Here is a 26,605-nt window from a genome sequence, read left to right as displayed (position 1 = left end):
ATATTTTTTCTCTCTTTTCTTAATCAAGCTCACAAAAGTTTATCTTTTTGTTGGTGTTTTTGAAGAATGAGATTTTGATTTTATTTCTTTCTTTTATGTTTCCTATTCTCTTTCTAGCTGAAATTAATTCTATTACTCTTTTTCTGATTTATTATGATGAACTCTAAATGTCTTTAATTTTAGGCTTTGAAGCCATTTAAGGCTATAATTTCTAAATACACCTAATGCTATGTCCTGCAGATTTTATTATAAAGTGGTCACATTCTAAAGACTTTCTAGATCGTTTAAAATTTCAGTTTCACTTCATCTTTGATATAAGGAGCAATAGGACTGTTTCTCAATTTACAAGTAGCTAAAGTAATCATTATTATTATTATTACTATTAAGCTTAAATTGAGCACATGACCTTTACAACTCTTATACAATTTATGAGTTTTCTTTGTGGCCAAGTATTTTATTTATTTTGGCCATAACAAATAAGCATACTTTTCCATTCAGGACATCAGTTCTTATATATGTACTAATATGTACTCTATATCCTCACTTATTTTTAGAATTTCTTGGACTTCATTAAACTGAATACAAAATAAGGGATAAATAAATAAACAATATAATAAATAAACATAATAAAAGGGCAGAAAATGTGGAGCAGGTTTAAGATGTTGAGGAAGATTCAAGGATAGGAGAGAGGGAATGAAGGAAAAGCAACAAAGACAAAATTGGTATTTTGTATTTAGAAAATTGAAAGACACTAATTCTCAGTTTAATGAAGTCCAAGAAATTCTAAGAGGGTTAAATAAAGAAAAATCCATATTTAGAAGCAACAGAGAAAAATTACAGGATATCACTGACACGGGGGAAAAATCAAAAGAAGCTAGACAGAAAAGACAAATCAGCTACAAAGGAATGACAATTTGATTTGTAGCTGATTTTGTAACAGCACAAGAAAGCCAAAAAGCAGTAAAATAATATTTTTATAAGTGCTGAATCTATATCTAGTTCATATACATTCACTATATTCTACATCTGATGGAAATGCCTTTCAGTTAGAAAAAGAAGTTATTTTCAGATAAAAAAAAAATTATGTATCCACCCAAAGACGTCTGTAGAGGAAATTTGGAAATGTCCATTTCAGGGAAAATAGAAATTATCTTAGATAAAAGATCTGAGAAGTAGGAAGAAAGGGAAAATGTATTAATTGGTAAATATAAAAGTCTGTAGAAACATATATTGATTGGGCAAAAACACTGATAATGATGTCTGATTTGTGGATTAAAACAATAGAACATAAACACTGATTAAGAGTGGCATATAAACTGTTATAGAGGTGATTATAGTTAGTGTTCTGGAGCTCTTGGATTCTTTGTGACAAAGGTAAAGATAGTGATCAATTTTGGATTTCTTAGGTTAAAGTTTCATATTAAAGTATTTGGTGAAAATACCACTAAGGAAGGAAGGAAGGAAGGAAGGAAGGAAGGAAGGAAAGAAGGAAGGAAAGAAGGAAGGAAGGAAGGAAGGAAGGAAGGAAGGAAGGAAGGAAGGAAGGATGATTATGTATACTTTTCAAATTATTAGAATAAGAAAAGATGGAGTCAATATAAAAAAGGTCAAGAAAATTGCATGTCAACTATAGTTTAATAAAAAAATAGTTCAGGAAAGAAAGGAAACAGAGAGAAAGAAGGAGAAAAGAAATAAAAAAATAGGCAGCACAAAACCAAATGATAGAAATAAATCCAAACATCAACACTCTCAGTCAAGGTCAATGAAAAATTAATCCTGATAAAAAACAAAGATTATCAGATTGGATTAAAACTCTTTACGCTATTTTTAAAAAATATTTTATTTATTTATTCATGACAGACACAGAGAGAGAGATAGAGGCAGAGAGAGAGGGAGAAGCAGGCTCCATGCAGGGAGCCCGACATGGGACTTGATCCCTGGTCTCCAGGATTACAGCCCGGGCCCAAGGCGGCACCAAACCACTGGACTACCGGGGCTGCCCTTTATGCTGTCTATTAATAACGACATTAAGGACAAAGAAAAGTTGAAAATAAAGGATGAAAAAAACATGTACCAGGTAAGTAGCACCAGAGTTGATATATTATATTCATGAAATAGACATGCAATAATATTTAGCAGAGAAGAAATGAATCACTAGATAGATATAAAAGATTCAGTTCTCTGGAAGATTGAAAATTCTACATATGTATACATTTAATAAAATAAATGTTATTAGTCACAACAGATAGTCACAACATATCTAAATAATTTTCTTGTTTTAAAAGAGTTTTACTTATTTATTTGAGTGGGGGAGGGGGGAGGGAGAAGAAGAGAGAGTTCCCAAAGTACTCTCCACTGAGTGCAGAGCCCAGTGAGGGGCTTAATCTTACTACCCTGAGATCATGATCCTAAGATCATGATCCCACCCAAAACCAAGAGGTGGCCGCTTAACTGACTGCCACCTAGGTTCCCTTAAAATGCCACAACATATCCAAAGCAAAAGTTAATAAAAGTACCTGGGATAAAAGATAAGTCCATCATGGCAGGGCCAATAAATATATGGAATATTTGAATGGTACAATTAAACTTGATCAAATGGGCACGTTTATAATTAATTTCAAAAAAACATATTCTTCTAATGTACATGTGAATAATTTATGAAAAACAATCACCTATTAGGCTACAAAGCACATCTTCAAAAATTTCAAAGGACTGACAATGTAAGAAGCATGCCATGTGGCCAAAACATAACTGCTTTTGTTATCTGTTTATACTCAAAAAAGATGAGTAGAAAAATTCACAAGTGTGGGATTGTAAAAAATATATTTACTAATTAATCAGTGAGTAAAAAATCATATCAATACGAATGGCACTGAAACTTGTGAGGTGCAGCTAACTTAGGATTTGGAAGGAAATTTGAAGCCATACCAAGGAAAAAGAAGGCTAAAAGTTAATGAAATAAGCATCCAATTTAAGAAATTAAGAAAAGAACAATAGGCTAAACCTACAGACAGTAGAAATAGAAGTTAAAAGCACTGTCAGATAGGGAAAATGAATAAGGTCATAGGAGAGGTCTTTGTAAACACTAATATGATTGACTAAACTCTGGGCAAGAGGAAAAAAATAAAAATAATAAGCCAAATAAAATATACAAAAGAGCCACAGATATGTCAGATACTCAAATGATAATGAGGAAATATTATAAATTCTTTATGACAAAAGAAGTTAAAAAGCTAAAGTGGAGAGATTTCTGAAATATATATATTATTGCAATGGTATCTAAGAAAAAATTATTGCAAGTGATTCAAGAAGAAATGGAAAATCAGAGTAGTCCTAGAACTATTAATCAATCGTTTTTAAATCTTCCCTTACAGAAAGGAGCATGCCTGGATGAATTTACAGGTCAGGTTCTCCTTAACATTTGACAAACAGAAAATTTCAGTCTTAGATTAATTTTTCTGAAGAATATAGAAATGGGATCACTTCTCAGTTCATTGAAAGAGGCTAGCATAATTTTGATGCCACATCAGTAAAGGAAATTTTAAAAAAGGATAATCACAGGCCAATTTCATTCCTGAATACCAGTACTGAAATTCTTTGCAAACTACTATCAAATTGATTCAATATAGATAGAAACACAGCATCTCATCTCCAAGCTTGGTGTTATGGGCATGAAAGTTTGGTTTAGCATAAGAAAAATTAATTAATGTAATTCACTGCATTAATAGAAAGGGCAAAACTATTTGATCACCTCCATAGATACAGAAAAAAAGCACTTGATAAAATTTAACATTGATGACAGAAACCTTTAGCAAACTAGCAATAGACTGAAACTTTCTATACTTGATAGTAGTTACTATAAAAATGCTTTCAGCAAATATTGTACTTAATGGTGGAGCAGGATAAGGGTGCATGCAATTATACTTTTTTCTCTATGGTGCTAGACCGCCAAGGCAGAGTAGGAAGGCAATATAAAGAACTATACAATGAATAGAAAACAAGGACAAAATTGCAGAATTGTCTGCAGCATACAATCAAAGATAAATAAAAAAATAAATGTACTCAGCCTATTTGAACAATGTTCCTCCAATTGTTTTCTTTTTTTTTTTTTTTTTTTCCTTGTTTTCTTAAGACTTTACCTCTAGAGCATAGTTTCTCAGCCTTGACACTATGGACATTTTAAATTGGTTAATTCTTTGCCATGTGGGCTATCTTGTACTTTGTAGGATGCTTAGAAGCATTCCTGGCTTTTTGTCTTCCAGTTGCCATTGTGAAGGCTAGACACATGGGAAAGTTTTTACCCACAACCTCCTGTTGCAGCTACTTTATTCTTCACACCCTTCAGTGCATCTGGCTCGTAGAAAGGACTCCACAAGAGGAGAGCCTAGTCTTTATCACCCAAGGAGGCTGTGCTTTTATGAGTTCTCTCTTGTCTCCAGGAGAGATAGTTAACAATTAGACCCTCAGAACCTGTTTGAACAAAGGAGAAATGGAGGCTTCAATCCTCCGGAGTTAGGGGCTGAGGGAAAGGTGTGGTGTGGCAGGATAGAGCCTTTGCAAGTTAGGAAACTCTCCGTGAGTTAGAGAGAAATGGTTAGGGTATGTGTCCTGTATTGGAGGCAGGTTTAGCATGGGTTACAAATATTAAGAATCCAATGTAAGACCATATCACACTAGAAATCCAGACTACCCCCATTTCAGTTCCTGGGTAGCTTGGCATAAATTTTTCAATAGCAGTATAAGAAAATAAGAGCAAAAAATTGCTTATTATTGTCTACCATGTGCCAAATCTTTGAAGAAGCAATGGTTCCTTAATCAGTTAGGACTTCATTTGCAAGCAACAGAAAGCTCAAGTGGTTTAAACCATAAAGGAATTTGTCATGTCACACAATTGTGAAGTCTTGAGGGGTGTGTGTGTGCAGGAGGAGGGGTTGTTCTCTAGGCTCATGTGGTCATCCGGGCTGGGGCTTGGTCTCTGTGGTTCTCTGGGTCCTGCCTTCCTCTGGATGGCTGCCTCATCCTCAGGGAGGCAGCCAAATCTCTGCTGTAGGTTCCTGGGGCCACATGCTTCCTTATCTGTAACTTCTCTTTTCTTCATTTGTTGCACAAATACCTTTGCTCTGAACCAATCACTCTGAGGGTGACAATGTGCTCTGACCACCTAGGCCAGTGTTGTGGGACGCCCACCCCTCAACCCCAACCCAGTCACTGTGGTGAAGGGGGCTGTAGTCAGAGCCAACTGAGACCTGAACTTAGAGCCAGGGTGGAGACACTGCATCCCCTCCTAGACAGCAGGGCTTCTCCACAGGGGTGAGGGGTGTAAGGTACTGGGGAGCCAACTATGATATCCATCACCCCACAGACTCTGAGGTTGAAGAAACTTGATTAACAGAGGTGTCGCACTGTGGAGCAGAACCTCCATGGACTTCCGCAGCTCTCAACAGAGTGTCTGTGGTGGGGCTGGAGGCAGGGGTTGGAGTAGCCCCGCTCAGGGAGGCAGAAGCCACATATTAACATGGTTGTAACTTCTGCTGCTCTGGGCCTGTTTGCTCTTTGACCTTTTCCTCATTCTTCTCCTGCTCTTCATTGCAAGGGAACAGACATCCTTCTGCCTTCCCCATGCCCTGAGGTAAGTTGGCTTCTACCAGGGTTTTGCCAATGGGAGGCACTGGCAGATGTAGGTGGGTAAGGAAAAGACAGAAGTCAGGGTATTTCACCCACCCTGTGCCCCTGGCAGCATCCAGCAGTAGTAATGTTGCCTCTGAGTCCATGTCTCCAAATCCCATGGGACGAGGATGGTGTGGTTCCAGAATCCCCCCAGCATCTCTGGCCCAAGGATCCTGGATCCACTTCATATTCCCTCTTTCCATCCAGCCAACATGTGACCAATCTCTGGGTTGCATCATCATCCTCTCCTGTTTGGCTTCTCAATTCTTCCAGTCAAATTCATGCCTTGTGTCACCAGTTCCTAAAGCTAAGTTTCCTCTGGTTTAAACATTTAGAGAGTTTTTTCTTTTCCCAGTTGTTCCAAACCTAAGCCTTGGTTTTTTCTAGCCTAGTGTGGCCTGGAGAAGCAAGGGTTATATGTTGAACCAAATTAAGCTGAGACCTCCAGGGTGTGACTGACCCAACCTCTACACTTCAGTAAGCAGCTCTCTGTTCGAAATTAAAATACATCTCCTTTTTTTCCCCCTACATCTCTGGAGTCAGGGGCTGAGGGGATGGTGTCCTTGGGGATGAAGTATTGTGATTGTCAATAGCAGTAATGACAACTGATGGAACGTTTAGGTCTGATTTACAGGCAATGCTGCATTTGCATTAGTGTGGTAGGTTTAAAATAACATCCATGCATTAGATGATATTCAGATTTAATGGAAAAATAATGACTGCATTAAATCAGGTTTTATTGTTATGGAGGGTTTTAATTTGGCAGGACCACTTTCCTTTTGTGATCTAGAAAGGGCTCAGTTGACGAAGGTGGAGCTTCCATGCTGATTCTTGACCTATATCCATTCTGCAGTCCCCCAGAAATGACTGTACCTTTTAAAGCCAGTTAACCTTTTTCTTTCGTTTTTGGTTTTTTGTTTGTTTGTTCTTGCAAGAAGGTGGTTTTCACTTCTTAAAACCTTACAGATTAATTTAAAAGTAATAAAAATTAAACAGAAGTCATTGTTCTTCCCTGCTTTATGAAATGGCATTTCGATTGTGGGGTTTTTTTTTTTTTAAGAGGAAATGCATCATTAAAGTCGCTGCATTATTTATCAGAGAGGCTAATGAAATCATAACTACAGTAAGTGAAGACATGTAGTATGGCACTGGTTTGAAACACTGCCTATAAAATCCCAGTTAATCACCGTGGGACCAGGGCCTTTTATACTTCAGCTCATGAATCTGAAAGCATTTCAGTCCTTGTGTAAAGGTCTCAGAATTCTTGATTCTCACCAAGGTAGGAAAGTCAAAGTTATGGGATGACAACAAAATTTGGCCAGAGTTTGCCAGCAGAGGCATGATCAACAGATTTTAATGGGACCTCAAAAGATGTTTAAAAGATTGCCTCCCATCTTGCTTGTCCTTTGCTGCCATGTTACCTGTTAATTTATTGATCTCTCCACCTGCCCAGATCCCCATTCATGGGGATGAAAGCTCTAACGAAGAGAAAGGAACCATGGAAAACACATAGACCTGTCCCCAAGTTTACAAAGGAGGAAGTTGAAACTAAGTATTTAAGTGACCTGCTAAGAGCAGGATGAAAACCCAGATCCTTCCTGGTTACCTCATTACCCATCTCTTAGCAGCATGGTGTGCCTTGGGGCCTGGGCTTAGAAGTTCTGAAAAGGGTTGGGAGTCATATGCTTAAAGAGGTGATCTCCTCCTGGGTCTCCCCTGCTCCTCAGCCTCACTTGTACCTGTGTCAGCAATGAGTCCACATTCTCTGTCTTCTGTGCCAACAACCACTGCCTTTATTGTTCTTCTGTCCATGTCTTTGCCTCCTTCTTTTTCCTTTCTCCTTCACTCATTGTCTCTTCTGCCAATATTTCCTCACATTGAAAAGCATGAGGCCTGGCAAGTGGGCTGTTATGGGTATGGGTGCAAAATCCTGGCATCTGGGAAGGCCCCTTAGGCGAGCACTGGGAGGTTCTCCAGCATCCCACTGAAGTTGTTGGTTATCTTGGCCCGGGAGCAGGCTAGAGTCTCAGTATTCACCATCCAGCATTAGGAGTGGCTTGAGAGAGGTGACAGAGACAAGTTCAAGCTTTTGCTGTTTCTTTACTCCACCTGACAGGACTGGACTGCTAGGCTGGAATGCACCCAGTCTTACATAATCTTGTAGCTTTTGTGTAGTCCTCTCTTAGCTCTTTCCTGACTCCTCCAGGAAATCCTTGACCTTCAGGGTTGTGCTCCCAGAAGCTTCCCACCCTGTCTCCTTCCTGCACACTCTCCTGGTTACAAGGCCCTACAGATCCCGGGTAGGACACCTGACCCTACCTGGACCAAGGAGGACCTTTTTAGGTCATTTGGACTTGGGGCTCATTTTAGGATTCATCTTCCTCCAGGTGGTGAATGAACCATAGACGTAACATTTGTAAGCTGTTGGAGATCTTGTCTAGAAAGTCAACAGAATGAAAGAAGTGTGAAGCTGATACATGCAAATAAACAGAGCTGAGAGATAGTCCAAATACACTTAATTCTCTTTGCCCCCCAGGCCCTGTGAACACCTGCCATGCATGCAGTGTGGAGATGTGGTGTTCCCTGGATTCTGAATCAAAACCAGTACATTTCCTTTGGTGCTCTAGATCTAACTGGGTCTCTGTCACTGCCACCACAAAGGGCCTTACTCTTCTATCTCTATTGACTGATTGATCACTTCATTCATGCATGACTGTACGTGTGCATTCAGAAATGTTGTAATTACCCACTAAGTGGTACCTTTTATGGCTTTCACTCCTTATCTTGCTTGCATTATCCAATCAGATAAATGCTGAAAAGATTATTTTTAAGAGCTATGTTAGTTTAGATAGTTGGGATAGAAGGACTCGTGAAGAGGGTTCTGGGTGGGAGTTTATGAGGGGTCTTAAGAGGTAGGAGTCCATTGTGGCTTTATGAACACGTAGTTAAACAATCTATTACCAACCACCATGGCATATTTATTATTCACTGGAAGCTACCAAGAGAAGAGAAGAGAAGACATGTTCCTTGTTTTTGAGATGCTGACAATGGAGGCAGGAAAGGCTTGAGTTAAATGTGAACCGCTTGCAAATAAGGAGGGGAGAAACAGGAGGGGAAGGACATGGAAGGGGACATGGTTAGGACGGCCTAACACATAAGGGATGCTTAGTTCTTGCTAAGATCAACTGGCACTTTCATAGCACTTCTCATTCAAAGATCTCAAGGTATATGATGAATACGAGCTCACCATGGCTCACCAGCCCCTTGGGAACCAGAAATGCAGAACAGGAAATAACACGAGACCAGAAGGGAAAGGAAACATGCTTAATAGATGGTCCAGGGGGAGTCAGGGAAGTAGAATGTAATTATCAGTACTGGAAGTGGGACATAATCACCAGTAATGAACGAGCTCTCAGATTTTGATCCAAGGTGATAATACCACACTGGCAGCTCAAATACAAGGGAATCCTGAGTACCAAGGTTTAGTTTCATTCCTTATCACCATATACATTTCTCATTCTGCTATGCATGAAAACTTCTGATTTTGAATTTCTCAAAATATTGTTTCCAGGCTAGATACTTCCTGCAAAGACTGCATCCCATCCATCTGTCCTACATAATCAGCAGACATCCTTCCATTTGCCTGTAACTCCTGACATTTCCCTCTTAAGCCACCCGGAGCCTGCATAAGTGATGAACAAAGGGATTTGCCCCCTTGGGACTTTAGAGAAAGACAGATAATGATGCAGTCCTCTTCCTCCTTCCCATTCCCCTCCTTGCCTCATTTCTGATGTGGACTTCTCAAAACTTCTCCAGGTGCCACCTGGTTCCATGTCTTTTACCATCTCTGCTTCCCCTACTTCAACCAGCCCTGAAGACCCGAGCAGTTCAGGTTGATCAGAAAGGCCAGTACTGAGTGGATTGCCCTCAGACCTAGGTTCTTTATGTAGATCTGACTCAAAGGGATACAAACTACCCATAAAATGGAGTATTTTTTTCAGGAACAAAATTTTTATCTCTGTCCTTGAGCTTCCACTTTTCCTAATACAGAAAATGGGATCTCAATACTTTCAGGTAAAGTCAGTGAATTTTCAAAATTTCTCAGTCACTTTAGGTTAAACATTTTACTACATTTGGGGATTTTTATCCTCTTTTATAAACTACATTGCCCCTCAGGTGGATGTTAAGCTTTAGGTAGGGGGCTGTTTACTCAAACGTCCCTCGGCTGTTTCTTGGTGTCTATCTGGCAATGTTTTCTGCTGCCAGTCTCTGAGATGTGCCTTGTGTCACCTTGTCCTTAGGTTGGCCTACTGAGCTGTAGCCTCATGCTTCTCAGGTTGTTGGTGGGTCATTGAAAGGGAGAAGAGTCCGGTCCTGACTCACACATCTACATTTTGATTCTCTCTTTTTGTACCTGAACCCCTAGCTTTTGAGATTTACACTGAAGAATTGGATGTTTTTGTTCTATTTTCTTTCTGACCTTCTAAGTCCTCTTTCCACCACCCCTGGAAAAATGACAGGTGTATGTTTGCAGCCCAAGGGAAGAGCGATCAAGAGGAAATGGAAAGAATATTTATTTATTTATTTATTTATTTATTTATTTATAAAAGATTTTATTTATTTATTCCTGAGAGAGGCAGAGACATAGGCAGAGGGAGATGCAGGCTCCCTGCAAAGAGCCCATTGTGGGACTCGATCCCAGGACCCCAGGATCACGACCTGAGCCAAAGGCAGATGCTCAACCACTGAGCCACCCAGGCACCCCTAGGAAGATTTTAGTTAGTAACTCAAAGTGTTATTTTTTCAAATAAGTCAATTCTTCCATTACGTAGATATATTTGTATTTGAATGCAAAGCAAAAAACTAAAATCTCCAGAATTTTTTGTTTTAGTCAAAGCTTTTAACAAGGCACAGTATTTCTATACTCCCATTTTCTCACAAGGACCAGCAGGAAATATGGGTGGGGGACAGTGTAAATAAGCTGAAATTACTCATGTGTATTGATGGTATAGCTCAGAAATCAAGGGTTTGTTGTTATTGTTTTTAGTTACAAGCAGGAAATCCCATTTCATCCATTATCAGTCCATTATCACAAGTGAGATGCAAGACCAAGATAGCACAATTAACAATATGGAAACTTAACAGATTTGGGAATGGTGTATTTGAAACAGAGGTCCAGAGGTCACCCATACCAGGAAGAAATATGTCAAATTTACTCTCAACATATGACATTTTTAGATGGAAATATATGAGATTGTTTTCACCACCTAGGAAAGGAGAAAAAAAAAATACATGTGTAGTAGCTCTAACATTTATATTTGCCTGTGTGCTTTCACCTCTTGTTTCCTCGTCAGTGACACTAGAGGATTTTGACTCCAGTTGCTACTCAGGTGGTTCATTTCAACTTGGTTCTTCCTCCTGGAAAACTTAATGTGACATATTTTATTTTGAACTACAGTATTTTTAAAAAATTAGCAGGTAAAATCTCCTGTCGGGGGAAACATGTTTGTGTTGCACAGTTATTATTTCTTTTTAGATTTGCAGCCTGCATAATCTGCACAAAACTCACACTGCTTAGCACTAAGATGGAGTGGATCCTGTTTAAGGATAAAAGAAATAGTCGACTGTGGTATGGGGAGGGTCAGGGAGGAAAAGTCATGGCCAAGTCAGAGGAAGTGAGGTGGTGCCTACAAGAGACCTATTACATGATCTGGAGGTGAAATCAGAGATGAATTTTTTTTTCTGAGACTTTTTTTTTTTCCATAAACTTCATACGAAATAGTAAATCGCTTGTTGGAAGTTGCATTAATATGTCCGGTCAAGGACATAAAAGCACACCAATTTACTATACTGTCATCTTAGAATCCAACTTACTAGGTTGGTCATGTTGCATGAGAAGGTAGCACGTTCCAGGGTCATTCCACTGAAGCCTTCATTCTGACAGATGTTAAAGGACAAGTCAGAGTGAAATTCTCATCTGCAGGCAACAGAGGCTGCCTCTGGATGACTTAATAGGAAGAGAAAGGTACTTGAATTCATGTTTCCTGATGGAAGACTGGAGAACACCTTGAGACAATGGTCAGGAGCCCAGGGTGAGGTAGGTGACTAGAATCACAGCTAAAACCATGCCCTGGGGACCGCCTGGTAGGACACCACTGCCACCACCTGTAGATACTTATCACTTTCCTTGCACCCCCAATGGCTCTGAGCTCTGAATCTTGTGCCCATCATAGCTCCCAGGAGTTTGCACTGCTTCTGCTTTTCCTCCATTTACTACAGAGTCCAAGTCCCAGGAGGCAGCAGCCCATTGGCCCTAAGGGCATGTGATGCCCTGGTTCCCACAAAGTGAGGCAGGGGGATTCTTTGCCTTTTACCTCCTGTGGAAAGAGGTAGGCTTTGCCTCTCTGCAAGATTCTCACACAGTTGGGGATTCCCTAAACAGAAGAAGCTACTTGAGATGTCTGCCAGCCAAAAAATGATAAATGACAACAGGATGCTACATAGGAAAAGGTTCCACAGTCAATTAATTTTGGAAAATGCCAGGTTTAACAGATTTCTTTACTATAGGGGTTTTCATATGATTGCATGCATGGTGAATCTCCAGGAGGGATTACAGGACCCCCTCCCTCTTTATCATCCTACTCGAGTGCTCCACAGAAAACATTGCATGAAGCACTACTTTAAAGCAACTAGCAACACTATTTTTTCTCACACTTAACCTCAGCAAACCAGTCTCTTCACTGACACATGCCTATGTTCCTAGGCATGCAAATTCGAGCTGCAGTTTTGAAAATTTTCAGGCTGTACTGCTACCTCACGGTTGGGTTAGTTTTCGTGATGAAGGTAAGATTACTATTCTATGTTAGCAGCACCCACCAGGGCTTTCCCTTCTCGGGTATGCATGCTTGGTTTGATCCTCTAGCCATATTACGGCTGTGCACTTTTCCTTACTGCAGCATCTCCATTTGTTCTTGGCACATTGTCCAACTTGCTCGAAGCAGTTAATGTAGCTTTAGAAACTGTCTAAGAGAGTAGCTTATGTCTGAGAGACCCTGGCTCTACACAGACGGAGAAGCTGCCAAGATTAAAATTCTCTGATAACTCAAAACAAATGTCCTGCTTATTTTTATGGTGCAACAATGTAAGAGCACGTAATGCAACAACCAAACAGGGAATGACCTTTCATCCATAGTCAGCATAGGAAATTGCTCCTATCTGTATTCACCGATGATGTCTAAACTTTAGGTCAGAGTCATATTTTATTTGAAGATTGGTAAGCTGAAGACCCTATCTTCCCATGCAAATCTCAGCCTTAGCTCTCTAGGCAGCGAAGGTAAATATAAATAATATGATTGACCTAAATCAGTCCTGAAGTTGGGCTTTTTAAAAATGGCATTATTTAATATTTCTTTTTTCGAACTTTCACACTTAGGGCTTTCTTATTATCCTTCAACTTTTACAAAATAAAAAGCTAGCATTATGAGGTAGAGCCACTCATTAAAAAAATATCTTTTTGAGGGCCCAAGTGTGGCTCAGTCTATTAAGCTTTGGACTCTGGGTTTCAGCTCAGGTCATGATCTCAGGATCCTAGGATCGAGCCCACACTGGTTCCATGCTTAGTGAGAATCAGCTTGTACCTCTTCCTATCCCTCTCCTTCTCCCCTCTGCCTGTTCATTCTCTCTCTCTCTTTCTCTCTCTTTCTCCTTCTAATAAATAAATAAAATCTTCAAAAAAAATCAAAATAAAAATATCTTTTTGGATCCTATTATGTGGAAGGCCTGTGCTAGATGGAGGGGGTAAACTCGTGAATAAGACCTTTTTCATGCCTTTAATAGCTTATGCTTAAATTGTGAATTTGCTTATTTAAAAGACTTTTCAGGCCAACTATAATCCAGGCATTGTGGTGACAGCTCAGGTAAAGCAGTGAACAAGAAAATAAAGGTTTCTATTCTTTGGAACATAGATGTAGTGGGGGACACTGACATTAAATCACATAGCACATAATTATTTATTTAATCATGCTTGCGATCGGAGCCACAAGGGATTAGACCAGAATGCTGTGAGGATGTGGTAGAGCATGTCCTGTCAGGAAGTGGCCTGTGAGCTGTGCTCTAGAGGATGGACAGGAATAAATGTGATGGAGACATGGAAAGGGGAGGAGAGAAGAAATAAGAGTTTTGGAGCAGAAGAGCCTTTTGCTGGTCACAGAGGAAGGGTGTCCTGACTGGGCAGGGCCTTGGAAACCATGGGAGAATTTTGGTGTTCGTACTAAGCGCAATGGGAAGGCACAGAGCAGGTTTCCTCAGGAGAGAGATGTAATCAGATATGACCTTTAGAAAGGTCATGCTGGCCTTGAATGTTGGATGGCTTGCAAGGGCAGAAAAGGAGGCAGAAACACCAGTTGGGAGGTTAGTCCACTAATTCCAGTGGGAAGTGCTGGGAGGTTGAATTAGAATAGGTATGGAAGGATGATGGTAAGAGGTATATAGCTACAAGAGACATATAGGAGTCCAAGGCAGGAGAACTGGATACTTAATTGGATGTGGGAGTTATTTAGGAGAAAGTCAAGTAAATTGGCAATTATAATATGCTGTGCTAAATGATCTAAGAGATTTTAGGGGCATCTGGCCAGCAAAGGTACATGCAAAGAAAACCACAAAGGAACTCAAGTCATATATAGTTTATTTGAAAACACTGGATATAAACACTGAAAAGTTAGCTCAGAGTCAGGGCACTAACTGCCAGTCATCACATGAGTGATAGAGGCATTATGGTTTGTAGGTATTCTCAGTCAGTTGTGGATAAAGCTAGCCAGGGAAGGCTTCATGCAATCGATGGCACCAGCTAGAGCCTTGGGCAAAGGAAGGAAGAAGGGCAATCCTGTAGAGAGAACACATGGAGGAGGGTGAGGAGGAAGAAAGAATAGACATAACACATTTAGGGAGTACCAAGCAGACCGGTTGTATTAAAATGGGGGCTTGGAAGGGAAAGGTTTGGAAAATATGATTGGAAGTTAGGTTGGGAGCAGCAGTGTTGTTGCAGAATTCTATAAAAAATTTTAAGTGTTAATTTACACCTGGATTATTATGAATAAGCTGAAAATTTCACGTACTAGGAAAAACTCAAGTTCCAGGTCTCCTTGGGCCTTTACTACAGTGAAATCTCCTCCCCCCATCCCTGGCTTTATTGAGATGTAATTGACATACAGCATCACGAGTAAGTTTACTGGGCACAGGGATCCCTGGGTGGCGCAGCGGTTTGGCGCCTGCCTTTGGCCCAGGGCGCGATCCTGGAGACCCGGGATCGAATCCCACGTTGGGCTCCCAGTGCATGGAGCCTGCTTCTCCCTCTGCCTGTGTCTCTGCCTCTCTCTCTCTCTGTGACTATCATAAATAAAAATTAAAAAAAAAAAGTTTACTGGGCACAACATGTTGATCTGGAAATTATATATCAGGAAATGATCAGCTGACACACTCATCAAGTCACAGAATTACCATTTCTTTTTTGTAGTGAGAACATTAAAAATTCACTCTTAGCAACTTTCAAATAAATGGTACCCATTGAGTATTCTTGGCTGCCTTGTCAAATATTAGTTGACTATATATGCAACATCTTATTTCTGGGATCCTGATTCTGTTCCATATATCTATTTGTTTATTTTTATGCCACTATTATACTGTTTTGATTGCTGTAGCTGTGCTTTTGAATTCAGTTTGCTTATATTTTGTTGAGAATTTTTGTGTCTATATTCATCAAGGATATTGGCCTTAAGTTCCTTTTTCCTTGTTGTATTCTTATCTGGCTTTGATATTAGAGTAACACTAGTCCTGCAGAATGTGTTTAGGAGTGTTCCCTCCTATTTGATTTTTTTGGAAGATTTTGAGACAGATTCATTTAAATTCTTCCTTAAATGTTTGATAGAATTCACCAGTGAAACCATCTGGCCTTGGGCTTTTCTTTGCTGGGAAGTTTTAGATTATCAATTCAATCTCTTTACTCACTATTGGTTCATTCAGATTTTTTTTTTAAATTATTTCTGATTCAGTTTTGCTAGGTTGTATATTTTTTAGGAATTTATCCATTTCTTTTAGGATATCCAAGATGGTGGTGTATAATTGTTCATAGTAGTCTCATGATCCCTTGTATTTCTGTCGGATCAGTTGTAGTGTCTGCTTTTCATTTCTGGTTTTATTTTATTTAGATCTTTCTTTTTTTTTCTTAATCCAGCTAAAGTTTTGTCAATTTTGTTTACCTTTTTAAAAATTTTTATTTTTTTAATTTAAATTCAATTTGCCAACATATAGTACATCATTATATTCTGATGTTATTATTTAAAAAAAAAACAGTTTTTAATTTTATTTGAAATGCCACACCCTCAGAGAAGTCGTCCTTGGCCATCAGTCCCCAAACAGCCTTTCCTTCTGTTATTTTATTCTTATATATCAGATGCTCCTGTGTATTTCCCTCCCATTGTTAACCACAATGTGCCAATATCCACTTGTTTACCATCTGCCTTGTCCACTAGGATGCAAGCTCCACGTGTGAGGATTTTGTGTGTTGCCCCTCTGTATCCTTGACCCTTAGAGTGGTGTCCAGTTGAGGCACAGTACAGACTTGGTTGCAAAGTGGGTATTGTGTGGGCAGGAATACAGAGTGTAGATTCAAAATGAAGACAGATCTGGTATATTCATTCAAGGAAAATAGGACTCCCTTTGGGTTTGCCAGACAATTTCAGAGCTCTGTTCAAAAACAAACACATGGAAAACAACACACTATCTTTTTATAGTCTTTGAAAGTTTGAAACCCCCTTATTGAGACTCCTTTTGGAATCAAGTTATGCAAATATTCGGGATGTTCAAAGTGTGAACACTTAAAATGTTTAAAATACTTTTCTAATTAAGCATTTTGTGAGATGTCTTTATTTTCATGTTCAACTTTTCCACTTATCTTTTAGTTAATATCTTAAATAACTCTTCCATTTGACTTTCTAACGAAAGCATTGCTAGTTGACTCTAAAATTGGATTTTACTGAACACTGTAAATAGGAGGAAATTACATCCTGGTCTGCAAGATCAGGAGGAAACATGAGGCTGCTTTCACCTATAGTTGCAGCTTTCCATTGTTTTAGGATGGAAGGTTCCTGGTTACTCCGCTCTTGGGCATGGATCATCTCTGGGGTCCTCTGAAGAGAAAGGGTGAGTTCTACTTTCAAGACTGGATGAAAGTAATCCTGCCACACGACTGAGGGTTGTTTGAACGTCCAAATATCTTTTGAGACCTGAACTCAGGATCCCTGAGATCAAGACCTGAGCCAAGATCAAGAATCAGATGCCCAACCAACTGAGCCACCCAGGTGCCCCCAGTTGGAGCCTCCACATATCTTGTGAGTGCTGCAGAGATAAAAATTCTTGTTGAGCAGTAGATACTACAGAGCCCATCAGCTTATTGATAAAGCCTATGGACTATAGAGTCATACTTCCTGGGTTTCAATCTTATCTCTTCTGTTTGCTAGCAGGGTGACTTAGCAAATTACTCAACCTCTCTGTGCCTTGATTTCTTCAACTGAGAAAGGGGGATGCTGATTATTGTACCTATTTCAGTATACTGTGTTGTGAGAAATAAATGAAATAATATGCATAAAGCCTTTTAAAAGTGTCTGTTTTCTTTTCCTTTATACATTTGTTTTGTTTCTTAAATTCCACATGAGTGAAATCATATGATATTTGTCTTTCTCTGACTGACTTTTTTTAGCATTATACTCTTTAGATCACTATATTGTATGCTTGAAGCTAATTTAACACTGTATGTTAACTATACTGTAATTAAAATTTCTTAAAGGGTCTGGCACACAATAAATGATTAATAAATGTTATCAATTATTTTGTACACTGAGTATATGGGGATCTTTGTCCCTACACAGACCTTTTAACTGAGCCTTTCAACCATTAAAACTCATGTTTTGACTAGCAGCATTCAGATTTTATCCAGTTCCTGTTGGCCTGCCCACTTCTTTTTTGTCTGGTTGGTCAAACTGGTTGTTTAACCTCCCTTCAATGGGCTTCCATGGCCTGCTCTTAACTGCTAATTTTTCTTGACTGACTTTCTTGCCCATGACCTTGAATGGTCTTTGGGGAATGTTACTTTTTATATCACAGGTAAGAGGCACTGTACTTCTATATCTTCCTTGACCCTGATTAGTGAGGAGTGATGATGGAGGACCCTTGTCCTCTGCCTACAATGAACTTTCATCAATTCCTAGATCTTTAGTATTGAGCATAAATAAAATGATGGTAGCACCATATGTTAGGGTGGGCCATGACATGGACTTATCTAGGAGAGGACCCCCAGCCATCCAGGTGATTATCAAGAGGAACGAAGGGGACTAGGTTTGTTTTTCAACATAGCCCCTTATAGTCTTAGCACGCTTCTCTCTCTTCCTGCCTCACCATTCATGGTGTCTGGGGAATGGCCTTGTCTGGGGCAGACCCATTGGATTCTTTTACATAATCAGAATCAGATGTGAATATAGACTTTTTTCTTTTGGTCAAACATATAGCAAACGACCCCATAATCATTCAGTGCTACATGAATCTAGAAATAAGCAGGCATTTCCTGATGCACCAGAGGATAATTTATCTGGGCTTCGCAGTTATTCAGTCCTTTGCTGTTGGGATGGTCTTCATTGCTTTCAGTTATTTCCAAGCATCTTCATTCTGTCTTGTGGTTCCATTTAAAACTTCACATTTTCCCAGGAGACTAACGCTCCATTGATCATTTTGGTTGTCAGTAGCTGGGATGAAGCATTGCTGGTGATAAACTAACACAGCTGAAGGTCCCAGGAAATTTTTCACATGGCATCTACTGCATCTAACAGCAGGCTGCTCTTCTTCTACCAACGTGACACCCTGTGTGGTGGTTGCACCGTGAATGAAGGATTGCTGAGACATCTGAGTTTCCTCGGAAATGTTGCTGCTTAATCCACACGTGTAGTTAGAATTATGAGGACAAGGAGGGTGAGTTTCATCTACTTCAGTCTCCACACAGCATGTTCAGATAATAAATTCCCGGCTCATTTTCTCATTCTGGCTCTGCAAAAACTCTTTGCTCAAAAGCTGCCACTATCCTTTTAAAAATTCTCTGGCAGTCCTGGAAGCTAGGAAAGTTTTACTTTCAAACAAGAATGTTGGTGTTTGTATCACTAAGTTCTTTATTTAATTACAATAACACATTGTTTAAATTAAGTTTCCTTTGGAAAAAGTAAGGGTTTAAGTGAAGAGGAAAACATGTCAAAGTAGACTAAGTTTTGAGAGACTGGAAACTCTGTTTTTCCAAAAAAGAAAAATTCTGAAGTTTTTGTGGAGTTCTCTTCCCCATGGTCCATTTGCCCACACTGAAGCCTTCAACTAAAACTGGTTCTCTGCCCCCTCACCTGAGTTAAGTCTCAGAGAGAAGTATTTTCATAAAGGCAAGCCAGGCCTCCAATCAGGACTCTGGCAGGCCTTCTAGGTGCTTGAGAGTTGAGTGTTTAACTTTAAAATCAGACAGTGTCAGTTTCCTTCTTTAAAGATGCCAGTTTCAGATGGATGTATTAAGCATATTTTCACAGTCTGGAAGATGTGTAGTAGTTAGCTGTAGACCATCAAATGATGGACAAAACTGACCAGAATTCAGGAAGTGGTGGTTATAAGTACATGTGACTAGCTAGATTCTGTCCTTTCTGCTTCCCTCCCTCTCCCCTTCCTTTTCGCCCCCCTTCCCCTCCTTCTCTCCTTCTTTCCTTGGCAAGTTAGAAGTCTTTCTCAGAATGGGAGGGGTTGGCAGACTGGCTAGTAGATCTGGGAAGTAGAAGAAAAAGCAACTTACATGTCAGTTCTACCTCAATAAAACAAAAAGCAAAGAAGAAACACTTTCTTTTACTCTCAGAATACTTCTGACACCAAATGTGTGGGTTTTGTCACACCAAGCAATTTTCCAATTCTTGGTAGACACCAGTGGGGAGTCTTGTAATTTAGCTCAGTGCTGTCATTAACTGCCTGGGGTGAGCACAGGCCACAGGGGCTAAAGCTTAGTTCCACATGACTGCCCAGACTCCAGATGTCAACTGTCAATCTTAGATTGTCACATGTACTTCTGACCAACTGGTTCTAAATCAGGGGTCCCCTCTTTGAATTTGCTAATTTGTTAGGACTTCTCAGAAAACTCAGAGGAACACTTATTTATGTTTATCTGAAAGTATGTGACAAAGGATACAGGTGAACAGCTGGATGAAGAAGTATATGGAGCATGGTATGGGGAGGGGGTGAGGAGCTTTCATGCTCTCTCCAGATGTCACCCTCCCAGTGATTCCATGTGGTCACCAACCTAAGCTCTCTGAAATCCAGAGTTTGGGGATTTTCTAATAGAGGCTTTGTGATGTCGGCATGATTGATTATTAACTCAATCTCCAGTTCCATTCTGCTCCCAGGAGGATGGGGTAGAGCTGGAAGTTCCAAGCTTCTAATCATGTTTGGTGTTTCTGGTGACCAGTCCTCCTCCAGCCCCATCCAGGAGCCCCCCAGAGTCACCTCATTAGAAAAAGAGACACTCCTATCTCTCAGGAAATTACAAAGGTGTCACAGTAACACCAAAAAGCTAAACTTTATCTTACAATTCTCTTTGTCCCAGTGCACCTGGATGGCTTAGTCAGTTAAGTGTCTGCCTTTGGCTCAGGTCATGATCCCAAGGTCTTGAGATCGAGGCCCAAGTCAGGTTCCCTGATCAGTGAGGAGTCTGCTTCTCCCTCCTTCTCTGCTCCTTCGCTTGCTTGTACGTATACTCCCTTTCACACTCTCATTCTTAAATAAATAAATAAATAAAATCTTATTTTATTCTATTCAATAAGAGAATCTATTCAATTCTCTTTGTCCCAAGCAGGTCAATAGAAATGTGTCACAGTTGTCCTCAAAGTTTGGGTCAAATCGAGGCTTGATTTATTAAGGTCCTGCAGTAGCTACCTGAGCAGGTGGCTTAAGCCAGGCCCATGAGTTCTAGGTTCAGAACTGGGTAAAGCCCCCCTGCTTTTCATGGATCAGCCTTGCTTCATTTAGGAAGGCCGGGCAGGCTGGGCAGCTGAACCAAACAATTGCCACAAAATTCATCTTTCTTTTTTTTTTTTTTTAATTCATCTTTCTTACTGCTTTCCTTATAGGATAACTATTTAGAATTTACTGAGTGATCACATCAGATTTTACAGTTTGCCTGTGTGCCAGCTGTCCTGAGTGATCTTTTAGTCCGGAATATTCAACAAATCCTTACAGACTACATGTGTGGGAAGGCTTCCCTGGAGCTTTGGATGGCAAAGAGATGAAGTAGGAAATGAAGCATGCCCAAAAACAGCTTCTAAGCTTGTATAGGGTGAACCATTGCTCCAAGGTGAGGGATGGGTGGCAGGAGCTGTAAGAGAAGAACGGAGAAAAGATTGCAGCATGTGAATGGAGAGCAAGGAAAAATTAATTTTAGTTGGAAGAGTCAGGAAAAAAGTCCTTTAAAATTAAAAGATGGTAGTTAAAGCCAGCCTCGTGCACCAGGTAGGATGTGGGCTGGACTTGGGACGATGAGTCAGGCGGGAAGTGCCAGGCTTGGAGACACAGGAGAAATGAGAGCGGACTATCTGGTTGGACTGGTGCAGAGAGAAACAATGGGTTGGGGAGGGATTTGGGGGCAGATGGGGCTGGGCCTCAGCTGTCAGGTGAAGGAATTGCAACCAAGTGAACACCAGGAAAATAATTTGGGTAACTTCAGGCAGCCTGGGAAAGAGGATTCACGCTGAGTTGTGTGGGTTTGTGTTCCTCAGCAAAATATGTCATCTTCATCTTGTGAGCATCCAAAGATGCCCCCTTAGGTACTGTTTTGTTGTAACTGTCTTCTTATTATATTGGGCCAAACTCCTCTCTGGGCGCAGACAAACGCTTCCCCTCTAGTTCTGTGACTGTCATGTTTGCCATCGTATTTAAGGAATAACAGCTCTCAGTGGCTGAGAGTCTGTCACCTGCCAGGTACCTTGGTGAGTCTGTTACATGTCTTGTTTCTTTTAATTCTCTTGAAAACCTAAGACGGGAAATATTTCCCCTACTTTTCAGACAAAGAAACTGAGTCCCAGTGTGGTTCCATAAGTACTAAGACCACCTACCTTTGAAGCAGCAGAAGAATGATCTGCTTCTCCTCCTCTTTATTCATTTTCCTACCCAAGTGCCTGGTGTCTGTAGTGTTGACAAACAATGCCAGCTGACAGTGGGTGTGCTCAACACATCACACTCACGAACCTGCCCCCCCACACCATAGAAATGACATAAGGGAAGAAACCGTCTTTAAGATCCATTCAATTTGCCCACAGTCACAAACTCAGGATACCAGCATGTGGTTTTAACAACTTTGTTATTGTCAATTATTGGGCCTATTAGTGTAGGGACTAGGATCTAGCACGGTGCCAGGTAGATAGGAGCCCCTTATGTAAACGTTTTTGAATATACTTTTGAATGTTTTAATGAAATTAAGCAAACAAATGAGTGGATGGTATAAAGAATGAATTAATCATGTGTATGACACCAAGCCTTTAGTTCTCGATTTTCTCACGTACATCATGCTAGAACTTTGGTGTGCCTCTCCCAAGAGAATGGATGGTATGACCTGGTCATGACTGTGTGGTCCAGACAAGCGGGGCACCCCACAGATGTGGAATTGGGGTCAACTGCTGAACACCATACTTCTCAGTCAACTGGGCATTGTCTGAAGAATTGAACATTCTTTACCATGTCCTAGTGCTGAACTAGGTATGTAGTCTAATAGTAATAATTCAGTTAAGATTAATATGTAAAAATCATGAATCTGTTGGAACATTTTGGTGGTTTCATTTTTAACTAAACTTACTTCTTTGTTATGATCATGGAAATTTGTAAAAAATGACTTATTTTTTAGAAAAGTTTTCAATTTATAGAAAATCTGCAAAGACAGTACAGAGACTTTCTACATAGCCCTCGGCCAGATCCCCCTACTGTCAACAGCTTACATCTCTGTAGTACATCAGCATAACTAAGGAAACAACGTGGGTCAAGACTTTGATAACTAGACTCCACACTTTACTCAGATTTCACTAGTTTTCCCCCAATGTCTTTTTTCAAATCCAAGATCCCATTCAGGATACCACACTATATTTAGCTGTCATGTCTCCTTAGGCTCCTCTGGCCTGTGTTGGTTTCTTGGACTTTCTCAGTTATTCATGACCTTGACAACATTGAGGACTACTGGTCAAGTGCCTCCTAGAATGCTCCTGAATTTGGATTTGTCTGATGTTCTTATAGTCAGCCTGGGGTTACAAGTTTTGGGAGGAATACAACAGAGATGAAGTACCATTCTTGTTACATCATATGAAGACTATCACTAAATTTTTAAAAGATTTTATTTATTTATTTATTTATTTGAGAGGGAGCAAGGAGGCAGGTGGTGGGAAGGAGAGGGAGAGGGAGAGGATCTAAGCGGAGTGTGGAGCCTGACACGGGGCCCAGCCCCAGGATCCTGAGATCATGTCCTGAGCCAAAACAAAGAATTGGATGCTTAATGGACTGAGCCACTCAGATGCCCCAAGACTACCACTAAATATTTTAAAGCTAAATTTTTAGTTCTACTTTTGATGTCTGTAGTTCCACGTTCTTTCCTTTATGGTTTTCCTGACAGCCTTGCTGATTCCCTTGCAGAGAACAAGCTTTCCTGCTGGCTCACTGGGTCCTAGCTATGTCTTAATAGCAAAGCATTTTGCAAGGGGTTCTGCTGGTCCCGTTTTACCTAGTTTGGATAAGATAATCTCAGCTTACTAGTCAGGTAAGTTTCTCCTGGTTGGGATGTAGAGCACTTTTTTCAAGACTGCTGTTGGAAAAATGGAGGCATTTTTAGTTCTTAATGATGTAGCTGTCACCCACAAAAAACACTAAGCATCTTGATAGGGTAGATGAAACGGGCTTACAAAGGAAAGCCATAGGAAAAAATATAAATGTGTGTCTACAACCATGTTTTTCATAGGTGGATGACCAATTCCATGTTTTCTTGTTTTTTGTTTGTTTTGTTGTTTTGTTTTTTAGAATATAAAACTATTGATGAAGATGATCTCCAAATTGTCTTTGTTTGGAGGCATCCACTGTCCCCTGAGTGCAAAAATCGGCCTCTCTCACTGGCTTGTCCTCACTCAAACTTCTCCATCTCTTTTCCTGGGAGCATCCAGCAAAGCTACAGCCATTTATGAGGAACCTACATCCATTATCTCCATTGAAAACTACTTTGCTGTTGGGTTTCTACCATGTTTTATCCATACTTGTTAAACATAAAAGGATTATACATTTCAGGAAAGCCAGCAAGGCTTGGACACAGAGAAAGCATGAAAGCAATTTCAGAATGGCAACAATCCTCATTGCCCTTCAGGAGGCCAAAGGGAACAGATTTGTCCTGGAGTTTGTCTTGCTGAATTTTATTTTGTTTATTTTGTTTATTATTTTTGGTGTACGTCTCTCTGCACTCTTAGGCAGAACAGCACTCCTGCTGGGCAAGATAGCATCAGACTGTTTATTGTCAATCTTGGCTGAAGGTGGAGATGTTTTGGCTCAGTTAATAATAAACCATTCTTTAACCTATTTTTAATTTTAGTCCAGAAGTAATAGGAAAATATAACAACTTTTTGAATATGCTTTTAGAGAGAGAGGAAGAGAGAGAGCTAATTTGAGGTAGATGTTTCTAGGTAAGTCCTAGGCCAGGTTTAAGATACTGCCATGAAAATGTCCTGTTCCCTTTCCCCTCATAAACCCTGCCTTGACTTTCACCATTTACTCCCTCGTCTTCTCGATCCCTTTCCTTGGTGTAGATCCCACTTGATTCAGGGACATGCTTTTTTGGCTGACATCTACGTCTTCCTCTTGAATGTCAGGCCTTAGGGTGACGGATCCCCCAACTCCTCCTGCCTGGCTATCCCTGATGGAGCTTTAGAGATTTCGAGCTTTAGCATTAACCCAACCTCCTTCCAAAGTAAGAACTGTTTGCTCTGATTCCTGGAAATGCTGATGAACAGACTGCGTGCAGGGAGATGGGCCTGTGGAAGGAAGCCAATCCCTCCAGACACCTGACCCCAGCCAAGCAGGGCCTCTGCAGCTGCCTGTGCCTGGAACAGCCGGGGGGTTAGGGGTAGTGGCAGGTTTCTGCCAATGGGCTCATCTATTTCTGAAGGATGGGGCCACACAAAACCCTTGGGTTCTTTAAATCTTATGAACCAGGTAACAACAGGCACTGTTTCGAGTCTCTGTGTCAAACTAGCAGTTTGCACGTGCAGGTGGTAGTGCCAAGGCGCGAGAAGAGGCAGTTCTGGCAGCAGAGGATAGAGGAGCTGCAGCGGCCTGGAGCTCGCATCTGGAAGGGGTTTCGCGTGTGCATGTCCATGAGCGCCCATGCCGGGGGGTGGGGAATGCCACCCCTACCCCGTGGATGTCTGTGTGCATCAGAGCAGGTGGCACATAGTGGGCTTCCGGAGCCTCAAGGAGGATGAGGCAGTGGAGTCCACCTTTAAGAAGTTGGTTGAGGACATGGAACCTTCCAAGTAGCCGGCTGTGGAGGGGTGCTCTGTGCCAGGGTCCAGAGGCGCCCAAAGGGAACAACAGGCAGAAGCACCGAGCAGAGGGTGACAGATGCTGCAACCGTGGAGGCCTAGACTACCGTGTCAAGGAGTTCCAGCTGCCACCCCAGCCCAAGAAGGGCCACTTATGCCAGAGTAGCAGCCCTATGGTGACCTCATGTCCACTGAAGGCCCAGTGGGGGACCGGCTCACAGGGAAAACCAGCCTGCTTCCAAAAGGAGGAAGAAGAGGAGTCCTGCTCTCGCGGGCCCAGAATTGACCTATAGTGGGAGGGGGCTATCCTTTTGTGATCAGGAAGTTTTGAAGAGCAGGCATCAGTGGACAGAGTGGAGGCAGTGGAGACAGGATGGGTAGGGGGCAACTGGCTCTGCCGCATCTCAGGCGGTGGCCCCCCGCATGACCCCATCTTCCCTCTTGGCAGGGGAGAGGGGAGAGGTGAGGCAAGTGAACTCTGGCCATGCTCTATCCAAGTTACTGGGCCGGACAGCATGAACCACTGCACTCTATGGGGAGGGACTCTCTCAGGGGGTAAGGCAGGGTTTTTCCACATCTTGTCTCATAACCCGCTCTTGGGATAGGGTGCTGAGGACCATCCCAAGAAGTGGGTTATGACAGTAGGCACAGAGGTTGTTGGGGGAACAGCTGCAGACCTGCTGCCCCTAAGCTTACTCCCACCCCACTCTGGGCTAATAGAATTTTCTGTATTTGCTCCCTTGGACAACTGCACCATGGGCCCCATTTTCTCCAGGATGCCAACTGTTCTAGCTGTGTGCGAATGATGCATCTTGTGTATTTTAACTTTGTTTTTGTAAAATAAATATTCTGGTTTTGTATGTTTGTGTATTTTGTGTTACAGAATTAGGGTTGGTTCAGAGAAGTTAAATAACTTGTCCAAAGTTATACAGCTAGAAAGAGTTGGGGCCAGGTTTCAAATTAGTTTGATCTGAGTTTTGAGCCTTTCTTAATAACTCTGCTATATGAAGTTAAACCAAAAAACTCTCATGTCCAAGTGCTGAGGGATGTGAGTACAGACATGTATTTACTGTGTGTGTGTACAAGTGCATGTATATATCTTTGTGTTCATGTATGTGTGTATGTGTATATGTGCTTTGCTTGTGTATGAAAATGTCTTTGCCCGTGTGTGTGTTGATGTGTGCTGCATGTTCACACACACATATACTTGCCTGCATGTAAGTGCACAAATGTTTTGTCAACAGATGTGTTTTTTGTGTTTATGCATGTTTGTGTATGACTGTGTATGCATGAATGCACATGTGTGTGATTTTATAGTA

General features: G+C 40.9%; 2 long non-coding RNA genes and 1 pseudogene across 7 annotated transcripts in view; 2 read left to right on the top strand and 1 right to left on the bottom strand.

The window, feature by feature from the left end:
* The window catches only part of LOC140638688 (uncharacterized), a 48,821-nt gene extending 31,512 nt beyond the window's left edge, over positions 1–17,309 (top strand). For 5 of the 6 annotated variants that reach the window (XR_012035695.1, XR_012035693.1, XR_012035690.1 and 2 more), the window contains 2 exons: positions 1,861–2,077; positions 16,797–17,309. This is a non-coding gene — a long non-coding RNA (uncharacterized lncRNA). The remainder of the gene's footprint in view (positions 1–1,860; positions 2,078–16,796) is intronic. The other variant, XR_012035691.1, reaches the window with a different exon arrangement.
* On the bottom strand, positions 14,344–20,022 carry LOC140638705 (uncharacterized). The gene is made up of 3 exons (XR_012035700.1): positions 19,919–20,022; positions 16,175–16,346; positions 14,344–14,548 (listed from the first exon to the last, which is right to left on the bottom strand). It is a non-coding gene; the product is annotated as an uncharacterized lncRNA (long non-coding RNA).
* A 1,238-nt stretch (positions 20,023–21,260) lies between these two features.
* Positions 21,261–26,132, top strand: LOC140605745 (protein lin-28 homolog A pseudogene; annotated as a pseudogene).
* The last annotated feature ends 473 nt before the right edge of the window (positions 26,133–26,605 follow it).

The sequence above is a fragment of the Canis lupus genome, chromosome 1, assembly GCF_048164855.1.
Source record: "Canis lupus baileyi chromosome 1, mCanLup2.hap1, whole genome shotgun sequence".
NCBI lineage: Eukaryota > Metazoa > Chordata > Mammalia > Carnivora > Canidae > Canis > Canis lupus.
This window is presented reverse-complemented; position numbering and strand designations above follow the sequence as displayed.